This window comes from Rattus norvegicus, chromosome 17 (assembly GCF_021556685.1).
Source record: "Rattus norvegicus strain SHRSP/BbbUtx chromosome 17, alternate assembly SHRSP_T2T, whole genome shotgun sequence".
Lineage (NCBI taxonomy): Eukaryota > Metazoa > Chordata > Mammalia > Rodentia > Muridae > Rattus > Rattus norvegicus.
This window is the reverse complement of record NC_141550.1, coordinates 90314114-90329840: the sequence shown is the minus strand read 5'-3', so window position 1 is coordinate 90329840 and position 15727 is coordinate 90314114. Positions and strand designations below refer to the sequence as shown.

Here is a 15727-nt window from a genome sequence, read left to right as displayed (position 1 = left end):
TGTTTACCTTGCTCGATCATGTTCGTGGTGATAACAAATGACCCCGAGTGAGGGAGGGTAGGTTAGGGATGAATGAGGAGTGGGTGTGTCGGGACTAGAGCCAAGGCAAATGTGTGCAGCCTAGAAAAGACCAGCTTTTTGGTTCTTTTTTTTTTTTTTTTTTTTGGTTCTAAAAGACCAGCTTTTTAATCTTAGCCCTCCCGACTTGTGGCTCTCTGGGACTGGCAAGAGCTTAGCAGCCTTGATCTTCAATTTCCTGTCTGGAGAAGTGGGAAACACCTACTCGCAATATTCTCGTTACAATTAAGTGAGATTACGTGGGTGAGGGTTTTTTGGCAGGACTGGAGGTCTTAGACACCGTAGTTTCTTCCATAGCACAAGAGAGGGTTTAGAGCAGAGCTGAATAATCAGCCTGTCACTGGGATGCCCCTGGACCACCAGCTAGCTCAACTCACTGTTTCCAGGTAATAGGTTTTGCTGGCACCATTCTTAGGCTAATGCCCTTGGCTCTTTTCTTGCTTGCTGTAGCATCAGCAGAGACCGCGGTCACCATTCCAGAAGGCTCCCTCTTTCTTATTGCTGTTCATATGATCATCTGAGGCATGAGCAATTTCATGAACAGGTTTACCCTGTGTGACAGTTAATCTCGATTGACAACTTGACTGGATTTAGAATCACCATGGAAACACATCTCTGGGTGTGTTGGTGAGCGTTTCCAGAAAGGATCCACTGCAAAGAGAAGACAGACAGCAGCAGCGATGGATTGGGGTCCTGGACTGAATAAGGTGGGAGAGTGAAGGCAGCACACCAGCATCCATCCCTCTCTCTCCACTTTTTCACTATGGACACCACGTGACCATGATCCTCCACATCCCTTCCCCTCCATGATGGATTGCACACTCTTGAACTATAAGCTCGAATAAACCTCCCTGCACTTAAATTGATTCTTGTCCAGTGATCGTATCAGTAACGGAAGCACCTAACACACCCTGTGAGATTCGGACGGGGCCTTTTGTGCGCTCTCTTTGGCTATCAGCGTAGACTATAAAGTTTTAAACAGCTGTCGTCGCTGCTACTTGGGGGAATGGGACAGTAAGATTATTTGAGTCCATTCTAGAGCCAGCCTGGACAACAATTTTTTTTCTTATTAAAAACCAAAAGTAGTAAGTAATATTCGGGGTAGGCATATAGCTCAGTGAGAAAACGTATCAAGCAATAAAATGAAAATGTACTTCACCTTTCGACTGTATCTACTTTATAAAGAGGGAGCTCTAGCAGTAGTGTTAAGGGGACACCCGAAATCTCAGCACTAGGGAGGCAGTGGCGGAAGTGTCAGGAGTTCCGGGCCAGCGGAGACCGGAGACTATGAAGTCAACCAGCCCAACTCCCAAGTCTTGGAGTCCTCGGTTATAAAATGAGGCGTTTGACAATACTGCTGGATTCTGTGCGCGTTCTTTATGTCCCCTCCATTTTTAATTACTGTAAAATGCTGACAGGAATGATCCTCTCTTCTCTGCTCTCTGGCTCACTGAAATATGAGCAAACGCTCGCTCCACATGCCTGCCTCCCCGGAGCCACAACCACCATGCTTTCTCCGCCACTCCCCGTGTCAAGCTGCTTCTCGATGGATGTTTGGTCACAACGTTGTGTGGGTTTTTCTTGTTTGTTTGTTTTGCTTTTTGCTTTTTAAAGTGGCTAATGCAGGAAATCGGGGCAGAGGAGGTGGGGCTGCTGTTAGGATACCCTAACTTTGATTCCCAGGCCTTGAGAGCCAGCTTGTGGAAGGAATGTGAAGATTGGAGCTGTGGTCTAGGGAGGTGCTAGGACCCTGCAAGCAGGGTGTAGTGGGCCATGCGGACCCCAGCCTGGAAGGCAAGAGAGCAAATGGCAAGGTAGAGAGGGGGTGAGTACATTAGGTTTCTGAGGAGAACAAGGGCTCTACTGGGAATGGGGCCAGAGACCATTCAAGTTATATTCTGGCAAAGAATCTGTGCTTTGCCTGTTTCCTGAAAATCTGAGTGAGCCTGAATCCACAAGCAGTGGACTAGCTCGTTAGACCGAGGTAATTTCAAGGCAGCATAACAGTTAAGATATAGTGTGGGTTTTACTTCATTCACCCAGCTTACAGTGAGAGAGAGGGGGAGGGGAGGAGGGAGGAGGAGGGAGAGAGAAGGGTAAGGAAGGGGAGGGGAGGGAAAGGTAAGGGAGGGGGAGAGGAGGGAGAAGGAAGGAAGGGGAGGGGAAGGGAGGAGGAGGGGAGGGAAAGGTAAGGGAGGGGGAGGGGAGAGGGGAGGGAGGAGGAAGGAAGGAGGGGGAGGGGAAAGGAGGAGGGGGAAGGAGAGAGAGAGAGAGAGAGAGAGAGAGAGAGAGAGAGAGAGAGAGAGAGAGAGAGAGAGAGGTAATGTGAACAATAGCTAAAGGAGGTTAGGACAGGACAGGTTCAGGAAAAGTGACTATAGTTGTTAGACAAATCAGCAGCATTAAGAAGAATCTCTGACTTCCTACCGGGCCCGGCCGAAGGGAAGGTGTCTGTATGGAAAGCCGTACCCATGAAGAGTCCCAGCATGCAATGGGGCAGTTGATTTGAAAGAAACAACCACGCAGAAGTAGAAACTCTGGAGTACCGTATCGTAAAAGTTGTCTAGTGAAGTGTTTTCCCAGACATCCGCAAAGGAGGTTGTTGCAGATGCAATGCAAAGAGAGCAGGCTGTATTTAACCAGAAGCAGAACTTGCTGGTGACATCCATGCATTTTATTTTGCAGGAATGCAGCTGAGAGGGTCAAGGATGCTTCCAGCAGCAAGTCACCGAGTCTAGTGACCCTGCGGCAATGTCAGATTCCTGGTATGGAAGTCCTGAGTGAGTTGTGCATAGAACTGTAGAGGAAAAGCCAGCATTTCAATGGAGACCTCAAATTCCTGGGAATGGCCAAGTGGTGGGCGTGCACGCCTTTAGTCCCAGCATTCAGGAGGTAGAGGCAAGTGAGTCTGCTGGTTTGAGGCCAGTTTGGTCCACAGAGCAAGTTCCAGGACAGCCAGAGTAAACCTGCCTCGATATATATGAATGAAATGCCAGAAACATGGCTTTCTACTGAGAGAAACTGCGAGTGTGGAGTAGAAGAAATGAAGCACCCTAGGAAACAGAGCCCTGGGGCAGGGCTACCCAAGGCTGGTACAGCTCAGAGACACGGGACTGGGAGCTGCACGATTTGCTGTCCAGCCTGCTGGCGTCGTCAAGCTTTTATTTCTTACTTATGCTTGTCCCCTCCCCCCCGCCCCCGCATAAGTGCGTTTACTCTGCCCTTGCGTATTAGAAGTATATGGTTTAATTTTTATTTACAGTTGCTCGTAGTCAAGATTGCCTTGAGTCTTAGAGGAGATTCTGAGCTTTTGGACGTCATTGAAACTGTTAAGGCTCGGGATTCTTCCAGCGAACTAGATGCTTCTTACATCACGAGATGGCTACGAGCCCTTGGGGGTTGGGGGAGGGAATATTAGAGTTTTAAAGTGATGGGGGGTGGGATTCTGATGATTCATCTTCACCGTCAGCCTCTATGGGTTCAGAATCACCTAGGAGACACCTCTAGCTCGTGTGAAGGTATTCAGGAGGGTTAAGGAAAGAGGGAAGACCCACGCAGAGCGTGGATGGCACAAACCCCAAACAGTACCAGACTAAATACAGAGAATGGCCTTTCTCCTCCTCTGCTTCCTGGGCTGCTGAGACGGAATCAACAGTCGAACACTGAGCGAGCTGCCATACGTGAACCAGCTGCCCATTGAACCTGCTACCACGATTCCCACACCGTATTTCTTCAATCAATGAGCCAAATGAGCCTCTTTCTCTCTGGAAATGGGGAGGATAGAAATATTCCATGTACAAGATTATTATGAGTCCTAAATGAAATGGTACATCTGGTCAGAATAAATCTCAAACCACAAATCCTATCATAAAAGTGTATGTATATGTATGTACATATACGTATTAGTCGAGATTCTCAAGAGGTACAGACCTCATAGTGTACACACACACACACACACACACACACACACACATGCATATAAATATACATTCATGTATATATTCTAATTATAATAAATTCCATTATATTATGTATACAAATTGGGAATTAGAATTATTATTCTGAATTACCAGAAAATTTAACTTCAGACCTTCTTGGGGATTTCCCACCCATATTCCAGGGTACAATTTCAATGTCTTACATAGATTTTGTCCCTTAATATCTACCAGGATGGTTCTATGACCTCTTGCAAATACCAACATCTATGAATGTTCAACCCCCTTACATAAAAGAAAGTATTTGCATGTAATTTCTGTCACCTTTAGGTTAATTATAAAACCTAATACATGCCTTTAATCCCAGCAATCAAGAGGCAGAAGCAGGCAGATCTCTGATTTTGAGGCCACCCTGGTCTACAGAGTGGGTTCTAGGTCAGCCAGGGCTACACAGAGAAATTTTATCTCAAACAAACAAACAAACAAACAAACAAAAATCTAATATAGTAGAAATGGCATAATACATTTTATCATTTCATATTACTTATAAAATTATGTTCCGTATATGTTCAGATTTCTTTTAAATGCCCTCCACCTGGCCATCCATGATTGGTTGGATGAGGAATGTGAGGACTAAGGGCTGATTTTCTAGCATGGACCAGGAGGTGGGGGAAGGTGAGTGTCCTGCGTCTGAGATGCCTGTTGTCTTGGCACACAGGGGTCTGTCCTTAACTCCTGAATGCTTGAAAAAAGGTCCCCGGGGTGAAAACTAGGAAGCCCAATGCCCTGCTCTCAGCTAACTCACTCTGAAGCTTAAACTACCTTGTGATGTCATAGCGTGTCTTCTCCTATGCTGCCTCCAGACGGAGTTAGCTCTTCCCCCTCAGAGCTGCCACCCAAGTACCACGATGCTGGCCCCATCTCGTTACACATCCTGTGTGAGCATCGGTTTTCACCGCTCACCTGAGAGCAGTGAGAGTTTTATCCCTCGTCTTCCGGTGCTGAACCCAGGAAGTACCCAATGGAGGTTTGGTAAGTCGATGTTCTTAACAGCAATTCTGTACGTTTAGCCTTCGCTCCTAATACGCATGTACTCTGTACTTGAACCCAAGGCAGCGCTGTGCACATACAAACTGTTTAGGTCTGAGGCCACAGTGAGCACAGACTAGATGAATTACATGGCTTCCTAACGGCACATCCTGGAAAGGTTCTTGGTGGTCAGCCATTCCAACCTCTTCTCCCTCGCAGTGTAGAATTCATATATAGGTGGTCGTTGACTCTGTTATGAAATCATTTACACTAATTAGATTCAGAGGTACATCGTGGAGAACACTAGCATGTGGGTAGACATTACCGAGAGAGAACATCCTGGCATTCAGTACCTGACTCACTCTGTGGATGAGGACAGAGCAGTTCAGAACACACAGATGCTGGGAGAAAAGGACATTCTGTTTTTGACGGAGCTTATGTTTCTTTCAGATTACAGTCCAGGAAAAAAGAAAAAAAAAACAAAAAAACAAAAAAAACAAAAACCTGAGGCTGGGAGGCCCTGCTCTTACGGGCCCTGCTCGGTTGGTTGGTTTCGGCTACAATTCTACAGGTGACAGGACCAGAACCTTCTGCATACTCTTCCAGGAGCCTTCGTTATCACCACCAAGAAGTTCTTGGACTCGAACAGTTTTTGGAGATGAGAGAGGGGCAAGGACAGTGGCTCTTTGTGCCTCTCAAAGGCAGCACTGTTTCCCCAGCTGGCACAGCACCCCATCAACGTGGTGCCCTTCAAGGGAGATTGTTTGACTGCATTAGCACATGGCCTGCACAGTGCCAACCCTCATGAGGAGGAAATGCTGGTGTCTCTTCCCAGTGCCTTTTCAGAGCAGCAAATGGGAGGTACCTTCCCCAAAAGGGCTGTCAACAATTCATCATATTTCTTGCCGCTGGCATACTAGTGGCTCCTGTATCTAGTTTCCAAGAGGAGCCTTGAGCTGAAGGACCCTCTCATGGTCCTTTATTTGGAGTCATCGCGCAAGGCTGTAAGTCAACAGAGTGTTAATCTGTAAAGACAGCGGTTTGTTGGCGCTGCCACAGCTTCCGGCCCTGCATTGATTCAGTCAACAAACCCTGAGAACAGAATTCATGCCACCTGCCCAAGCACCAAAGTGCACATAGACACACGTAGCATAAGAGTTTCATTTGCAACCTACCTGCCTTTTTCATTACTCTTAAAAGGGGTGAGGTCATGATGTTGAGAGAAACAGGCTAGACTCAAGAAGACAGATAGTTCATGTTTTCTCTCCTACATGGGATCTACACCATGTATGATATAAATGTTTTGGGGAAAGAGGAACAGCAGGAGAAAGGAAGGGCACAATGGAACTCTTAGGGTCCAAATATTAGTAAGATACAATGACACATATCTGTGAAAATGTTAAAGTGAAAGCCATCATTTTGTATGCTAGCTAATAATGATGACGATAAGTGACATCCCTCCCAACCTTCCCCCCCAACCCTGAGACAGGGTATCTCTGTGTAACGGTACCCTGGCTATCCTGGAACTCACTATGTAGATTAGTCTGGCCTTGAACTCACAGAGATCCACCTGCTTCTTTGTCCCCAGTGCTGGAATTGAAGGTATGTGCCATGATATAAGGTATGGTGGTGATCTGTGACTCGTACTAGAGGGAAGGCTTTTACTGGTTAGTGCTAGGTGCTGCGGGCCCCTAGATGATTACAGAAACAGTGACAAAGGACAACACAACTTGCTTGCAGCACCAAATATGCGTTTGCTGTCTTAAGCCTCTGAAATTCAGGGTGGGTTTGTAACTAAAGCATAGGCCACTTCACCCTAATTAGCATGGCGTTTATCGCACACTGACATTCGTACTTAGGTCATGGTTATTCTTTGTTTTAATTTCTGCCCTTGTTTCTATGGGGATAAATCCTGATTACTTTTCCTTTGGTTCCATACTGTTTATTGAGCTACAACAATCCTCTCCGCTAACTTTCCAGTGGGTTTTATTTTCTGCGAAATAGTCACATCACAAAAATCTTTCTTGAACAGATATCAATAGTGGAGTGGCTGGAATACATACTTGATTCATTATATTTGGCAGGGGAAAAGTATAGTTCATTGTAGCAGACCTCCACCCTTCAGCTGCAACTCATTACTGTCTACCTAAATGGCCGGAACTAGCCAGAAAGCAACTGTTTCCTATTAGAGAGGACACCCATCATCGGCTAGTCTCAGCAATGGGCTCCCTTCAATGTTCATCTATCTTGGAAGTAACAGCTATGACTCACTACTAGATCTCTTCATGCTTTCAAAGTGAAAAGGCCCAGTGGATGGTACCATTAACCTTGGCTCACTGCATCTTCTTGGGCATAGATCAGCCTTAGCATTTATTTCCCCAGTAAGATACGACTTTGGCTACCAGTTCCAGAATATCTTTCTCAGTGGCTCTGATTGTCTTTCATCTGCAGGCATAGGCTATATTTTTACGTTTTTCATATAACATATTTAGGAGTATGTATATTCTTAGAGCCCGCTAGCTTATTCTGTAGGGTTGCCCACAAGGTGAGCTATGAGGTGGATGTTTGAATAAATGCTAAGGTTCACACATCAATCCTGATTGAAATATATGAAGTACCCCAACTTTCCATGGGTTACATTCCGAAAATGTATGCTTTGCTTTCTGGAACATGGGTAGCATTTCCCAGAGGTAGTTCTGAAATCCATCATTTCTTCTACCATAACTACTCAAAGCCAATTTAACCATGAGAACAGGTGAAACGTACTTCTTTTCTGTGCTAACCATTTTGGGTGAGTTATCTGTGAAGTCAAATTATTGTTTATAAAAATGTTTGTCAATAATTAATTAGGTCACAATTACTCCAAAGCATATTTTAGAGTATACTGTAATCTAGTATCTGGCTTAAATGTGTGAAGAGGATATCAATTTTGTTATTAAAGAATTAATTACGGGGTTGGGGATTTAGCTCAGTGGTAGAGCTCTTGCCTAGGAAGCGCAAGGCCCTGGGTTCAGTCCCCAGCTCCGAAAAAAAAGAAAAAGGAAGAATTAATTATAATTGGGCCTAATCCTTTGGTGACAGAAGTTGAAATAAGACTCTAGAGATCTATTGCTCACATATGTGAAGTGGATAAATCCTTCCAGAGCTCAGGAGTACTAACTTGTCCTCTGGAGTTACTTTCCATGTATAACATTTTTCTTTTAAAACACTACTTTGGGGTGGGGAGGGGGCTGAACAGTTAGTGCTTGGCATGCAAGCAAAAAGACCCAAGTTCTGATCTGAAAGGCATATAGATATATAGATAGAGATAGAGATAGAGATAGAGATAGAGATAGAGATAGAGATAGAGATAGAGATAGAGATAGAGATAGATGTCCAGTTGCCACAGTGGCCCACTTTTAATTCCAATGTCAGAAGGCTAAGCCAAGGGATACTGAGAACAAGCTGACAAGAACCAAAGTCAGACCTCCATACACAGGGACACACATACCCACAACTTGCAATTATGTAGGTCTACACATGACACAGACATGTGACAAGGAAAAATAAGCACAGGGTATGGAACCCACCAGTAGTAATTTTGTAGGAAAAGGAGCCGTGGATTTATCCTCATAACTGTGAAGACCCCTCCATACCACTCATGCTTATAGAACTCAAACACCAAATGCTTATAAAGTATTTCTTTTGAGCTTAAAAAAAAAAAAGTTTGTCGAAACCAGTCTATTGGTATTAAAACAATTGTAAACTCTGGTTTTGGGAAATGTTTGGCCTCCTAAACCATCCATGTAAAGGGGAAGCAACATGGAATCCCCAAGAACGTATTCTGGTCTCTCACAAACATGTATTTCATACTAGGGAGGAGCCTGGACATGGTTGGTGTGTGAAAGCCCCAGGAACTCTTTGAGGAACACTGGTGGGGCTCTTAAGATTGGCTATAGTTTGAGATGAATAGTTAGGACCAAAAGGTCTTTCGTAAAATAAATACTTCTAAATTCCAAAGGTAGTTTTATACAGTAGTTTTTTTGTTTGTTTGTTTTTTGTTTTTGTTTTTGTTTTTGTTTTATTTTTAATCTTTGGACTCAATCCATATCACAGCAGCATGACTCAAATGCAAAATAACTCAAATGCATTTTTTTTGTTCTTTTTTTTTTTTTTTTTCCGGAGCTGGGGATCGACCACTACCACTGAGCTAAATCCCCAACCCCATCTCACATGCATTTGACCACCTGACAGCAATACCTAGAAATAGAACATCTCAATGTGCTGATGCACCCCCCCCACCTCCCTACCTGCCTCCACCTCCCATCAGAGATGCATAATGGACGGAGGGAGGGAGGGAGGGAGGGAGGGAGGGAGGGAGGGAGGGAGGAAGGGAGGCACAGATAGTGGGAGGAAAGGAAGGAAGGAAGGAAGGAAGGAGGGAAGCAAGGTCAGGCTTCAGGAAAGTATGTAATGACCTGGATCTTGAACCAGGAAGCCTTGGTTCTATTTTCTCTCTATTTTTCTGGTGATTCGATAATAAAGATTTAATTCATCTGTACATAGTCATGTTCTATTGGATTACTGCTCTTTCTAATTTAATGTGACCAAACTCAGCAGTTTGTCATTGGTCCACTCAGTCTAGATGCTATGGGGTAGACAACATTTGGACAGTTAAACAATAATATTAGCAACCAGCTCAGCTTCCAGTCACCAAACACTTACTGTGAGCAAGATTCTATGCCGACTGAATTCCTTACATGCCTTCTCTAACTCAGGCCACAAAATAACTCCGAGGGCTGGGGGTGTGGTGGTATGATACAGTGCTTATCCAACATAGGCGAGTCCCTGGGTTCAATACTCAGGAATGAAGAAAAAGCAAGAACAGAAAAATCATTGCATGCATGTGAAGATTAGTGCTGATTGTCACCTTAACGTCTTTAAAGTTCTCCTCTCTTCACTGCCCTTGCTTTGGGTTAGGGTCAATTCCTGCAAAAAGCAGGGAGGATGGGTTCTAGTGAGGTTCCTAAAACTATGAACTCTGCCTTCCACTCTTTTTTTTTTTTTTTTTTCTTTTTTTTCGGAGCTGGGGACCGAACCCAGGGCCTTGCGCTTGCTAGGCAAGCGCTCTACCACTGAGCTAAATCCCCAACCCCATTTTTTTAGTATTTTAAAATATATTTTGAGCTCTGCTATTTAAAAAAATGGAGGGGCTGGGGATTTAGCTCAGTGGTAGAGCGCTTACCTAGGAAGCACAAGGCCCTGGGTTCGGTCCCCAGCTCCGAAAAAAAGAACCAAAAAAAAAAAAAAAAAATGGAAATCAGGAAAAAAAAAAAATCACACACTGAAATTAACCAGATCTAAAGAATACACAAGTCAAAAAAAAAAAAAAAAAAAAAAAAAAGAATACACAAGTCAATGAACTTCTACTGTTGTTGTTATTGTTCTTGTTTGGTTGGTTGGTTGGTCGGTTTTTCAAGACAGGGCTTCTCTCTGTAGCCCTAGCTGTCCTGACACTCACTGCATAGACCAGGCTGGCTTGAATCCTACGGAGATCCACCTACCTCTGCCTCCCGAGTGCTGGGATTAAAGACATGGGCCGTCTATCACTCAATGAACTTCTGTACAGTTAGTAGCCATGCAGCAGTGGCCGTGGAGCTTCACGCTGGATTTTGTATTTTTATAATATTAATATAAATAATATAATTTATGTAGTTATCCACCATCAAAACCAAAACCCCATTACACACTTGGAACTAAGAGCACCATCAGCTTTCTGCCCTTTTGAATGACTATAGTCCCTACCTGGACTCAGCCTATCCTCATCTCTAAGACTTAGCCTTTCCTCCATGCTATACCGTACCACACCCACATCTGTTTACATATATGGATTCGTTATTGGATATATTCCATATGAGGGAGAATATAGTTTGGGGTTTTTTTCCTGAGATTCTGTGACTTTGCTTAATATACATTCTAAGTCCATTAATTTCCCTGAAATTTTTATAATTTGATTTCTTTAGAAATGAATAGTACACACACACACTATATATATATATATATATACATATATATATATGACTACATTATACATATAATTTTCATTGTCTATTTATCTAATAGATAACTAGGTTGTTTTCATATCCATGCTATATATGGAGTTCTTGGGTATATACATATACAGATACATATATACCCAGGAGTGGAATAGCTGGGTCATATGGTAGTTCTAATTTTTTGAGAAATCTCTAAACTGATTTGCTAGTCTTAATTTGCTAGTTAAATTCACAGTGAATAAGTGTTCCTTTCTTTTCATACCCTTTCCAACATTAGTTGTCAGATTTGTTAATGGTCATTCTGACTCATGTTAGATAGAATCCCAACGTAGTCTAAATTTGCATTTCCCTGATGGGTAGAGGTACTGAAATTTAAAACTATATGGTTATTGGTCATATGTGTTTCTTTTATTGAAAACTGCCTGTTCAGTTCATTAGCATATGATTACAATTTTATTTCCTCGGTATTTACTTTCTGTAACTCTTTGTAAATCCTGTCTGTTAGCCTCTTGTCTGAAGTGTGGTGGGGGAAGATGTCCACACACTCGGTAGACATCCGTTTGTCCTGCTGAGGGTTCCCTGGACAGAAATGTGTGATTTTCACATAGTCCCACCTGTTGATGCTTGCTGTCACTTCCTGTGCTGTCACTGCTCCATTCAAAACACTCTTACCTACCCCAACATCTCAAACAGAACTTCATGTTTTATTTTGCCTTTTTTAAAGTCCCAGGCTTTAAAGTCTTGGATCCATTTTGACTAGATTTTGAGTAAGGTGATTTTGACCAGAATCTCATTTCATGCTCCTGCAGGTAGAAATGCACTTCTGCCAGCACAAAGTCTGTTGAACAGGCTTTTCCCCCAGTGAATGTTTTTGCCTTTATCAAAAATTCAGTGAGCGGGGCTTTGCTCTTTTACGTCTGGTTCCTCTATCTGATTCCACTGATCTTGTTTATGCCAGCCCCAGGCCGTTAAGTTCATGACTACCTTCCTAGAGTTTGAGGTCAGATACATAACACTTCCACCAGACACATTAAAAGATCATTGTGGATGTGGGAGAGCTCAGACCCCAGCATTTCTCTACTCCCGAGCTACACACTTCCCACGGTCATATAAAGGCACTCCAAGAATAACTACTACATCCCAGCTTGGTGAACATCCCTGTAACATACTTCTAATGTGACATATATTTTGAAAAGACACGTTTCTTGGAGTAAATATCATAGGTTCGTTAGGGTTGACTTTTTTAAAGTTAGCAAATTAAAAATACCAAGGGGGGAAAGCCAGGTATGATGTTCTACTCTTGTAATGCCAGCATTTGGGGAAGAGAGGTGGGCGGACCAGTGCAAGTTCAAAGTCAACCTAGTCTGTAGTGTAGTGAGTTCACTGACTCGGAGTTCCCTGCTCTCCTCTGTATACATTTGGCTAATTCAGCAATCTGTCACTGGTTATAGGATTATACTATACGCCTCCCTCCCACCCTGTTACACAACCTGTTAACATGATAGCTATGACTCTAGGCCTCTGGATGTCTGTTTCCCCTTTCTAAAGTGCTCTGACGGCCTAGAGGATATACCTCAAGGTACAAAGGAATTCTCAGTTGCACTTGGAAGGGAAAGAAAAGGAGGCCTCAGTAGTCAATAGATCTATTTGTTTCCAGTTGTGGGTTCTCCAGGTTTAATAATCTCCGAGTCTGTCTATCCCACTACATTACATGAGAAACACCCCAACCTGATTCTACCTCAGATATGAAGATACAAAAGAAGAATGCACACGGGTCTGTTTATAATTTAGAACAAATAAAAATAAAATTTGGAAAGTCACAGAGATGAGTCCAGGATGTCCGGGCCAGCCTCAAGTCATCTGGCTTCTGAGTTGCTAAGGTTTATTTTTTTCCATTCCTTTCTGAGACCATTATTGCTACAAGATCCCAGAAACACCACTGCAGCGAAGGGGACAGGACTACTTTATTCCATCCCCAGTCACCAAACTGTGATTAAATGGGTGTGAAGAGCAAAGCGGCCCAAGATTCCTAAAATGTCACATATTTGCAATTTGCCCAAAATGGAACCAAGCCTGGAAGGCGGCCTGCCTCATTACTCTTTGGCAAAGGACAGGGAATAACCATGGAAATGCTCTTAAATCTGTCCTTGTTTTCTTCAGAAAAGTGGTATCAATTTATAAAATAAATTTGAGCCCCAATGAAAGGTATCAACATATCCAGCCAGGGACTCTCAAAGAAACCATCCACCCCAACCGTTAGTGCTAGCATTCTGCTTAGGGTGAGAGCCAATAGCTGACCAAGCACACATGCCCTGACATGCCCTCACCTTTATTAACTGGTTCTAAAGAGCTTTCTCTCTTTCAAAGTGGCTGCCTCTTTGAGGGGTGTAAACTCTAGGTCTTCCAGGATAATCATTGTGACTCGTCTCTGAACTAAATGAACAAGAGAAAACATTTTAATGGTCCTGGGCTATGGTTGGGTTAGTTCTTTCTTTGTAGAAACTGCCCATTAGAGAAATCAGCAGACCCAGTAATCTAACTCTCAAATTCTAACAATAGATTCTACAAACAGAGCAGTTATGGTCTTGTATGTGCCTGTGCTTGTTTGTCAAGAAGTTTCTGAAGTTGGTACTAACACATATTGCTGCATCTTAACTCTTTATTTAAGGAGGTACCTACACCTATTAGTTTAACCACTACCTATGTTTCTCTCCTTGGCTTGCTGGTTGGTTCATTGGTTGGTTTTGTTTTGTCTTTGTTTTCCCAAACAGGGTTTTTATGTAACCTTGGCTGTCCTGGAACTCGCTCTGTAGACCAGGCTGGCCTCAAACATATAGAGATCCGCCTGCCTCTGCCACTCAAGTGCTAGGATTAAAGGAGAACACTGCTGCTGGCCAGATGTTCCCGTCATCTGGATAAAAATGTAAACTAAGAAGACAGAGCTCTCTGAGCTTTTCTTGTATTCTCCACTTCAGCCTGTGGCTTCTGACAATCCCGGGGTTCTGGGCCTGCTGCTCTGAACGTTACAGCATTAGAGCTCGGCTGGTTCCATTCCCTCATCAAAGAGGCAAAACATCAGCAGGAAAACAGCAAGGACAACAAAAACATAAGGAGAGAGGTGTATCTCGGCTCGAGATTGCAGACAATCCGGACGGTCACGTCAGGGAAGGCGTGGCAGAGTTCTTACTGTTGGGATCCCACAGCTGCTCACGTCTTGGGGGATCAGGGAACTTGAGATGATCAGGTGAGTATCACCTTCATGACCTGTTCCTGAGGAGTCACTGTTGTTAGCATCCCAAAGGTTCTATGACCTCCCCAAATGGAAAGACACCCTGGGGACCAAGCGTTTAAACACAAGACTGGGGGGACATTTCCCACTCAAGCCCTGACAGTATGGCAGTCACTAAATGTTATTAATGTTAAGTAGTCTTGCATACGGCATTGAGATAAATGGTGGTAAACTATTCATTAGATGAAATAAGTGAATTCAGATGTACCTAATCAAGGTTAAAGCTCAGTAAATAAAGACCGAATTTCACTCACTTTTCAAATGTTAAGCAAGCCATCCTGTCTACAAAATAAACTAGTAGTTTCTGACCTGTTCAGGGCTGCGGAAAGGCATCAGGTTGAAAAGGGGCAAATAAAACCTTTTGGATACATCGCAGAAGAAGGGAGCAGAAGGATTACAAGAGCCAAAGAGCTGAGAGGATTGCTATGAGAGCGTCTCTGGATAGGTGTCCTAGTTGGGAGTTCTGTTGTTATGACAAAACACCGTGGTCACAAAGCAGGTCGGAGAGGAAAGGGCAGAAACTCAAGCAGGGCAGGAGAGACCACGGAGGGGTGCTGCTTACTGGCTTGCTCCATGTAAGCCTGCTTTCTTTTAGAACTAGGTCCACCACCCCAAGGATGGCACCATCCACAATGGGCTGGGCCCTCTTGCGTCACTCACTAATTAAGAAAATGATTTGCAGGCTTGCCCAAAGCCTGATTTTATGGAGGCATTTTTCTCAGTTAAGGTTCCCTCTTCTCTGGTGACTATAGTTTACATTAAGCTGCCATAAATCTAGCCAGCAGATCATGGCAGGGCTGTTGCATTCATAAACTCACAGCCCCTGCTGAAAATCAATATGAAATCAATGGGGAAGTAACTTCAACGGCCCTGCCCCTAGGCGGGGAACTTCCTGTTGTTAATGGCTGTTGAAGGCTGGAAGGGTCAGTGTTCTATAGGGGTGTGGGCCCTGGTAGGTTTCCACAGCGTCGGTGGGTGCCCCCATATGCATATGAATATGCTCAGAACTAGTTGGATTCAGTGGATTTCGTTTCTTTAAGGTCTTGAAAGGCTGCAGATGTGGTGGTACACACCCTTAATTGTGAGGCAGAGGCAGACTGATCTCTGTGAATTTGAGGCCAGACTGGTCTACAATGTGATACCCTGCGTCCAAAAAGAAAAAAAAATAGAAAAGAAAAGAGAAAGAATGAATGAATGAAATGTGAAATGAAAGTAAAGAAAAGAAAGGAAAAGAAAAGAAAAGAAAAGTAAAGAAAAGAAAGATTCCCTCCCCAAAATTTGGGAAGGGAACACGGACGAGGGATCCTAGTAGGAGGTGAGGGGATAAAAGGGTGTGAATAGACTCAAGATGCATTATATGC

General features: G+C 43.7%; 1 long non-coding RNA gene across 1 annotated transcript; it reads right to left on the bottom strand.

Annotated features, from left to right (window-relative positions):
- Positions 1 to 3317: 3317 nt before the first annotated feature.
- On the bottom strand, positions 3318 to 14793 carry LOC102550154 (uncharacterized). The gene is made up of 3 exons (XR_015641926.1): positions 14676 to 14793; positions 4977 to 5292; positions 3318 to 3842 (listed from the first exon to the last, which is right to left on the bottom strand). It is a non-coding gene; the product is annotated as an uncharacterized LOC102550154 (long non-coding RNA).
- Positions 14794 to 15727: the final 934 nt, after the last annotated feature.